General features: G+C 42.7%; 1 protein-coding gene across 1 annotated transcript in view; it reads right to left on the reverse strand.

Moving 5' to 3' along the window:
* GREM2 (gremlin 2, DAN family BMP antagonist) overlaps positions 1–7,152 on the reverse strand; it is a 41,557-nt gene extending 34,405 nt beyond the window's left edge. The window contains exon 1 of the mRNA XM_036381272.2: positions 6,899–7,152. The gene's annotated coding sequence lies outside the window, so the exon portion shown is untranslated. The remainder of the gene's footprint in view (positions 1–6,898) is intronic.
* Positions 7,153–8,413: the final 1,261 nt, after the last annotated feature.

Genomic DNA, 8,413 nt, shown 5'->3' on the forward strand with positions numbered 1-8,413 from the left:
GCAGAGTGTTCCTGCAAGTACAACGTGTGTTTATCAGTTTCCCACTGAGCTAGCGTTGACTTTCAAATTTCCTTTAATCTTATTATAGTAAACATAGTACAGCTCTCTGGCAAACAAGAGGAACATTCTTCCTGTAATATCATATGCTTCTTTTAAAGAAACCTTAGAGATGTCCAGAAAATAATTAGGCTCAACTTGGAATAACACAATAAACTTGTTTCCAAAGAAACAAGTTTCACAAAATATTATATTTTTGGACTGAAAAAAAACATGGCTATTTTTATAAGGAGAAGATTGGCAAATTCTGATAGGTACTCAAAATAGTGTTTGCATGTATCATATTTTTAAAGTCAGCTATTGAAACACCAACAGAAAAATATTTTTCTAGTTGGAAGCAGCCTACCTGAATTGAAGGAAAAAAGCAACAGGAATTTTGGATTTAGAATTCAGAAAATAGGAGACTTTACTTTGTGAAGCAGCTTTTGCAATGCTCCTTCAAGTAGAAAGAATACCAAGTGTAGACAACTTTAAAAAAAATAGATAAAGAAAACAAAATGGGATCTATTATGGTACAGTTTGTATTTAAAGCCTCTTTTCATGTGAGAGGAATGTACATTAGACAAAGGTGGGATTTGTCTTACAGTTCAAAAAAACCCAAAAATCTAGGCTGAGTGGTTGAATAACTTAATGTAAGTGACTGAAGGGTCTTTGGGAACCCAAAAGCAAGACAGTTTCAGGTAACATATATTAGCTCAATTTCCAGTTGTGTGCATTTGTCTTGTTTGCTTCAGGGTTTCTACAGAGACAGGGTCACTACATATATCAAGAATTAAACACAATGGTGCTATTTTCACATATCTTCTGTCATTTTTGAACAAAAAAATAAATATTCCTCATAATCAGTTTCTGTGGCATTTGAATCTTCAGCTACCATTTAAGAAGCCACACATTCTGAGCCATGACTTTAACAAAGGCTCAGCTTCAGTAAGGAATAGAAGTATTAAAGAGACAGATGAACAATCTTCCCCTGCCTACATGGAATCCAAGATGCTTAGAAATTGTTTCAGTTTGTAAGTAGTCACTCTTCAGACTATCCCAGCAAAAGCTGTTCTCACTGAAGAATCAAGCAAAGTTTCCATGGACATCATTAATGAAGAATATAGACTAAAGTCAACAAACATGCTTAGTATAAATCCATTGTGTGTAGTAATCTGAAAGGTGTCAGCCAGAGAACAATTTAAATCAAAATACAAGAGATAGCCATCTCTCTCTTTATTAGCAGACTTTACTGGATGCATCCATTAAGTCATGCAACATGTTCACGTATTCCCATCTTCTTTGCCTGTCAGTCTCATCTTGTTCCTCACAAAGGATACTGAGCTCCAAATTATGTTGACAGAACAGGAACGGACAAACGACAGATGGATCATAACAAAGAACATGCCTAGAGCAAGGATGCCTGCTATCTGAGAGCTTCCTTTTGGATGCTTTCCTTTTGGATAGAAGCTCTGATCCACTATTTACACCCCTATCCCAAGCTCTCCCACATAATTTTAAATGACAACTTTTCAGATGTTATCTTAATGAAGACTGGCCAGATTTATGGGCAGGATCTCGCTCAACTCCAAGCCATGCCAGTGTTTTGGCCTCACTGGAAATGAGATTAGGTCTGAGATTTGCACCAGGGAAAAAACCTGCCCTTCCATTCCAGAAATGGTCATGGAGAATTTTTACAATACTGTTTGTTTTTTTTGTTAGCACTACTGTATAATATCAGTCTATTTGAGCATTACCATAACAGCACTTAAGTAGGGTAATAGGATAGATGAGACGTGGCTGGAATCCACAAAAACACTGCATGTAAATGGAGACAGGCAAATAATTCACATCTAGACCAGCTCAACAGAGTTTTCCAGCTCCAGAAAGTGTTTGTACAACACAAGGTCAACAAGGCGTTCTGCATGAGCTGTACAAGTGTTGTTTCCAAGTTTTAAGAGATGTTAAAAATTCAGGAAATTTTCAAGATTTATTGTGTTAAATCCACAGTCTGACACTGTATTTGTGCACTGCCCATCACACTCAATAAAAACTGGTTCCAAAATGAAATTTGGAGGGTAAATAATATATTTTACTTTCACAGTGGACTTTACTTCTCCCACATCCTTAGCACAAAATAGACAGAAACATTTTTTTTATGAGTCTTTCCCTACTTGAATAGATCTCAATTTTAATTTCCTCAAGTTTCATTGCAAATTACGGTTTCTTCAAATACTCACTTCCCAAGCAACAATGACTTTAAAATTGTTGGGAATGAGAGATAAATTCACCCTTTTTCTTTCTCCAAAAATCTTGTAATAAAGACAGTAGCATGCATATTTGTATATACAACTCACGTTTACAGTATAACCGATTCTATATGGCAGCACAGTCTACATGAAAAACTGACCTTAGCAAATCCCCCTAACTTTTTTGACTAAGCTAAAATGCACCATTATAGCTCTTTGAGATATTATCTGAACAGCAACAAAGAACAAAATATTCAGAATGTCATAGATAAATATTGTTCAGAATGTCATAGATAAATATTGTTGAGCACAGAAGAAAAAAAAATGTTAGAAGTAGGTGCTGTAAGATGACTTTTTGAGAAATACAGTTTACAACTGAAGTTGCCATGATTGTATCATACCAGATATTGAAAGATGGATTGCCTTCTGTTTTAATGTCCTGGAGCGAGACAGATTTTCATGGTCTGCTTCCCTTTCTGAAACAGGCTTCAAAAATCTTCTTAAAATTGATAATAAAAGCCTTAATGCATTGAGAACAAGAAATACCATGGTTTCAAGTGACATACCATCATCTACACAACTCATGTTAAAATCTATATGTCTTCCCACAGAGAAGCTATGCATTGAAATAATACTTGGAGTAGACAGCTTCTAGCAACAGAAATGCAGTCTTGGGAGTAGGAAATGCCCTCTTCCTTTTCACTTCTTATTCTTCTGCATAGCACACCATCTTCTGCCATCTAAAAGCAGTCTTGGAGCAGTCACAGTGATCCACAACAAGAAGAATATTTGTATCAAGTATGCTATACACATGCAATCCTACCATTTCCATCATAATCCAATGGAAATGCATGTAAAACTGAAGAGTTGGTAAGAAATCCACTTTCTGCAGCAATGACAACTATCTTGTTCCCACATGAAAGAAGGATCTGATTCCTGATTACTCCAATAATATATTTTAAAGTAAGAAATTATTTCATAAAAGACATAATTGTTTATAATTAACAGGAGAATTTTTTCAATTTAAAATCATTTTCCCCAAAGAAGCAAACTAAAGAAAAACATGAAACTGTAAGAAACCAGCCAAATCACCAAGAAACAGAAAACAGAAACTTTTTTCCCTTTACAGTGAAAACTGCAGGAAAAAAAAAAGTTTAACATGTTTTAATGAAGCTTGAAGTTTTTAGTGGATGTTTCTGAACATCTCCCCTTAAACATTCTCCCCCTGCTTGAGGCAACTATACTCCAGGATCAGGGCATGATTCTCATCATGTGCTGGAATCCAGGAACTACCCCCACAGGTGAGATCTCCTCCCAAGCAATACTTCTGGTGCCCTGTGGGAGATGCAGTCAGCCACAATGCTGCACCAAGGGAACACAGTGAAGCATTTCTAAATGACAGCTTTAAAGTCTCAAGCCAACATTTCTCACCACTCCCAAATGCAACAGAGAATACAAACAGCCTTACGGACCTGTATACGCAGAAGGGCTATGGCCAGTGACAGGCAAACGACCATGAAGAAGCACCAGCTGCCCTTTCCTAAATGCAGCTGCTGTGTCCACACCCAGCAGACAAGCACAAGGCTACACTATCCAAAGCTCCCACTCAAAAACTAGCCTCCTATCACATGCCAGACTAGGAAAAAAAAAAAAAAAAAACAACCAAAATTGGCCATCTTTATTTTGAACTGAAGATATCTCAGCAGGACAGCCCTGGTTGGTTGCAGGGCTGTGCTGTCCAGCTCATCCAGGTGTTTTTTGGTAACAGGTATGTGAGCAATGGTACAAGAAGCAGGGACTATAGCCCACACCCCTGGGAAAGATGGCTAGTATGGTCTTCAGACTGCATGGGGCCTCAGGAACAGCATGCTGCTAATGGACCAGGTCTACCGCAGCAGCTAGCACGGCCCAACAGGAACTGACAGGCACAGCAAAACATTTAGGCACAGAAGACACTGTATGTATTTTATAGAGTTTTACTTCAAGCTGGATATGGTCATATGGATTGTATTTCCAGAAACAACTCCAGCACATCTCTTAGTTTAGATTCATCTTAAAGGAGTCCAACTGGCCCACCACGAACTATATAGAGATGGACAGTAAGTGGAACAACTGAAGCAGGGGCATCAAAAGCCCACTCCTGCCATGAACCACAACACTATAACTGTACAACCTCACCCAAGGGCATCTGCGTGCGGAGGGACAGACTTTTTTGAGCTACTTTTTAAGATACTCTTCAGATGTCAGTAAATCTGCACAGTAGCTTGAACCGCTCAATTCTTACTCAGTAACTTGGAACTGCTCATTGAAACAATTCTAACTAAAATTGGTAAACACCACTTTACCAATCCCAAACGGGAATTTACCAATTTCTGATGATTGGGTCAGAATTATTATGTTATTTTAGAAATAGTGTTAGAAGTAAACCAGTTACCAGATTTATTAAGCAAAACTCAAACAGGATTATTCATTACAAAAGATGATCTGGATCTCTGAGATTTACTCTTTATAGAGATTGACAAATGGTGACTGAAATCAAGCATTTTCCAATTTATTCATGCCATTCACTGGGTACTTCAGATATTAATTTTTATCCTCACTTGATACTATGAAAAGAAACAAAGGTCTCCACAGTTAAATTCTTCAACTTTTCATACATTTGTTATATTCCCCATTGAAAGTCATGCACAGTCTATTTAAAAGATAGAAAATATATTTCAGCTAAACAAATCAGCTCAAAACCTTGGGTTAGCGGCATTTATTTTTCTGGCACTCTTGTGGAGGTCTCACTGATGCTTTTCACTGACACATCTTTCACTTACTTATCACACTGCAATGGAAGACTGAGTGAAACTCCCTGCTACTACACGAACCTCCTCCCTGCACACAAGAGCTCTGCCCGAACAGCGGGCTGCAAGAGAGGGGAGGAGGCAAAATCCTACTTGCTTGAGGCTTCTCGCTCATCCTAGAACAGAGATTTTACAAATCATTCCTCTCTTTTCAGCTGCACAGTGATCACAAATCAAGAACTCAGGACTTCAGTTGGATGACAGCAGTTCATGAGGACCATGCAACAAAAGTGAGAGAGAGATAATTTGCCCAGAGTGTGAACACTGTCACAGCACCCTCATGTCCTGGCTCCCAAGGTAGGCACACTGCTGTTCCACACAGTTACTTTCTTGAAGCGATTTTTGAAAATCTTAGCATCTTACTCCTAAATTTTTGCAAGTAATGAAGAAAGACCAGCGTGAGAAGCAGGAACCAAGTTTTGTAAGTGAAGTATCTGCATTAAAATACATCAAGCATTATGAGCAAATACTTCAGGCTGTCCATACTTTTTGAAGTTCAAGAAACAATCTAATTCCCTAAGGAAACACAGCATCTGTATTGTATTGGCACGGGTGGGAACACAAGATTCTGAAGTGATTACTAATTTCACTCTGGTTGAGCAAGAAATAGCCCTGAAGCAGCCTGATAAGCAACTTCCTAATTGGAGCTCTGAGCTGACATTGCTTGGTCTTGCACCTGCTGCTTCATGATTGTTGAGAGGACTGTGGGATTCCTAACCTGAGGATTTTTCTCAGGGAATCTCTATCATTCGGCTGATAGAGTTCACCTGACCCTACTCACTGGGATTTCATTGTTTTTATTTCGCCTCTTTCAGAGAGAGAGAGGAAAAAAAAAAAAAAAAAAAAAGAGAGATTTAACTTGTTATGAGCTGTTAATTTTGTCCTCAAAAATCCACCAAAAGTTATATAACCACTTTCACAATAGCATGCTAAAAATAAGAGCTGTTCAACCAAATGCCACTGCAATTTTTTTATAAGACCTGTGCCTCCAATTCTGAAAGACCTGTGGAAACACAAATATTTCCTTAACTTTAGCAAAAAGTCAGTCAGGAGCTCCTTGTGAGACAGACATGAGTTTGTATAATCCTCAAGTTCAAGGTAAAAAAAAACCCCGAGTATCTGTATATGCACACGTATACTTCCAAGTCATGACTTAAAGTAATGCTATTCGCTCTTGGAGCTGATCCCTCGTGGGGTTTCATAATCACAAACCATCATTAACCCAAAGCAAAGAAAGAAAGGTACAAAGGGGCACAGGTTTCAAGCACGAACTATTTTTTTTTTTCTGGTTTGTCTTTCTTTTTCCTTTGCGGGGGAGCGTGGGGACGCGACGCACGACGCCCCAAACGCTGGGCAACCTGGCCATCCAGGTGACTTCCCAGGGCGCTCGGAGCAAGGCAGCCAGAGCCCGGCGCCGCTCTCGCTGAGTTCGCTCCGTGCCCCTGCCAGCGCCCGCGGGCGGCGAGGGCTCGGACGCGCCGCTCCCCCGAGGCGTGCGCGGCCCCGCCGAACTCCCCGCGCCGCGGCGGGACGGGCCGGGCGGGCGGCAGAGCGGCGCGGGGCTGCGGGACGGGGCTGCGGGGCGGGACGGGACGGACTGCGGGCTGTCACCGCACCGCGCCCGGGGGGCCCGCCGCCTGTCCCCAGAGGGGCGGTAGCAGGGCAGGGGAGGAGGAGAAGGAGGAGGAGGAAGAAGGGAGCAAGCCGGCCGCAAGAGGAGCGGTGCCAGGTCAGGGCGCTGGGCGCCCCCCGGCCGCCCCATACCTGCACGGAGGCGGGGAAGGGTCCGCAGCGCGCTCCGTCCGCCGGCTATAGATCCCAAGGGGCGATGAAGCGGGGTGGCGGTCGCCGCCCTCTGCCGCTGCTGCCGGTGGCGGTGGTGCGAAGCCCTCGCCGGCTGCAGATGCCCATAGGCGCTCGGTGGGGCCAGCGGTGCGCGGAGAGAGCGAGGCAGCTGTGCCGGTCCCGACGGCCGCGGGGAGCGCGGCACTGGCTCGGCGCAGCCACTGCCCGAGGAGAGGATCAAGGCCCCGCTTTCGATTGGCTCCGGTGGCCAAACAGCTCACACCGGCCTGCCCGCCCGCACGCCCGCCCGCCGCCTCCCGCCCGCCTCCCCTCCGCCGCCGGCCGCCCCGCTCCTCCCGCCGCCCGCCGGCTTCCCAACCTGGCGGGCACTGTTAGCTCCGCTCGTTCCCCCTCACACCCTCCCGCTCCCCCACTACGCCCCCCCTTCCCTAAGACGACGTCCAATCCCTTTGTTTATGTAGGGACATTCTCACCCGGGGTCTGACAAAACACCCTCCTTCCCTTCGCATCTTCCTCCGAGAGCTGAAGGACCCGCAACTTTAAGCATTCGTGACATTTTATGTCATGCTCAATATTCAGACACGTTTGTTCTCTGAACATTTAAGAAAAATATCCCTAGCCGGTAAAATTGAAAGCATGCAGTGCTTGATCACCTGAGGGCTAAATCTGAGGTAGGACAAAGCATTCTTTGCCTGAGTTGAGTTTGCTTTTCTTACTCTATTTGGGCTCCTAGCCTCAGCTGGGTTGACTACACGTCAAATCTCGGCATGCACAGAAAATAGAACCAGGATGGCTCCTTGTCCTGAGTCTCAGGTTATTCACTCTCAGCGGCTGTGGTTGTCATTCCTTGGTGCATCTTTGCTGTTGGTATTCCTCTTGCTCAGGATGACTTAAGTGACCTGTGGAAAAGTATTCTCCCTCCTGCAGATGTGCTGTAATCTTACGGCAAATCTTAGACCTGTCTTATGGGCAAAGTGGCGAGCCTTTGGTTTGACCCTCTGTTTAAACAACGTACAGTTGAACCAGATGAATAGGTCCTGTGGGTTTTCTCAGTGCAAGAAGATGTTGTAATACTTCCAGTAAGCATGCTGACAAAATTGCTTATTAAAATTAGGGAGAACAAAATGATGAGTTGTAACAGATGCACTCTTAATTAATTCAATGACCTGCATTTAACTGATGCTGTTGAATTAAGCAGCATCTATGCTGTTGCTACATCAGATGCCACTAAAAGTCAATATTGATCCAAATTTGGCAGATTGAAGCTTTTGAAACAGTGGATGGAGTTGCAGAGATACCTTTGCATGACACCAGAATGTACATTTCTTAATGGTGACCTCCATAACATTTTTAATTGATTCTGTATTTAATTAATTTTTTTTCCAACAAAATGGTATGCTATTTTTCATTCCCTATAAAACATGCATACTTTTGTCTCTTTGGGGCATACAGAACTAGTTAAGAATGGTTTTG

This window comes from Molothrus ater, chromosome 3, assembly GCF_012460135.2.
Source record: "Molothrus ater isolate BHLD 08-10-18 breed brown headed cowbird chromosome 3, BPBGC_Mater_1.1, whole genome shotgun sequence".
NCBI lineage: Eukaryota > Metazoa > Chordata > Aves > Passeriformes > Icteridae > Molothrus > Molothrus ater.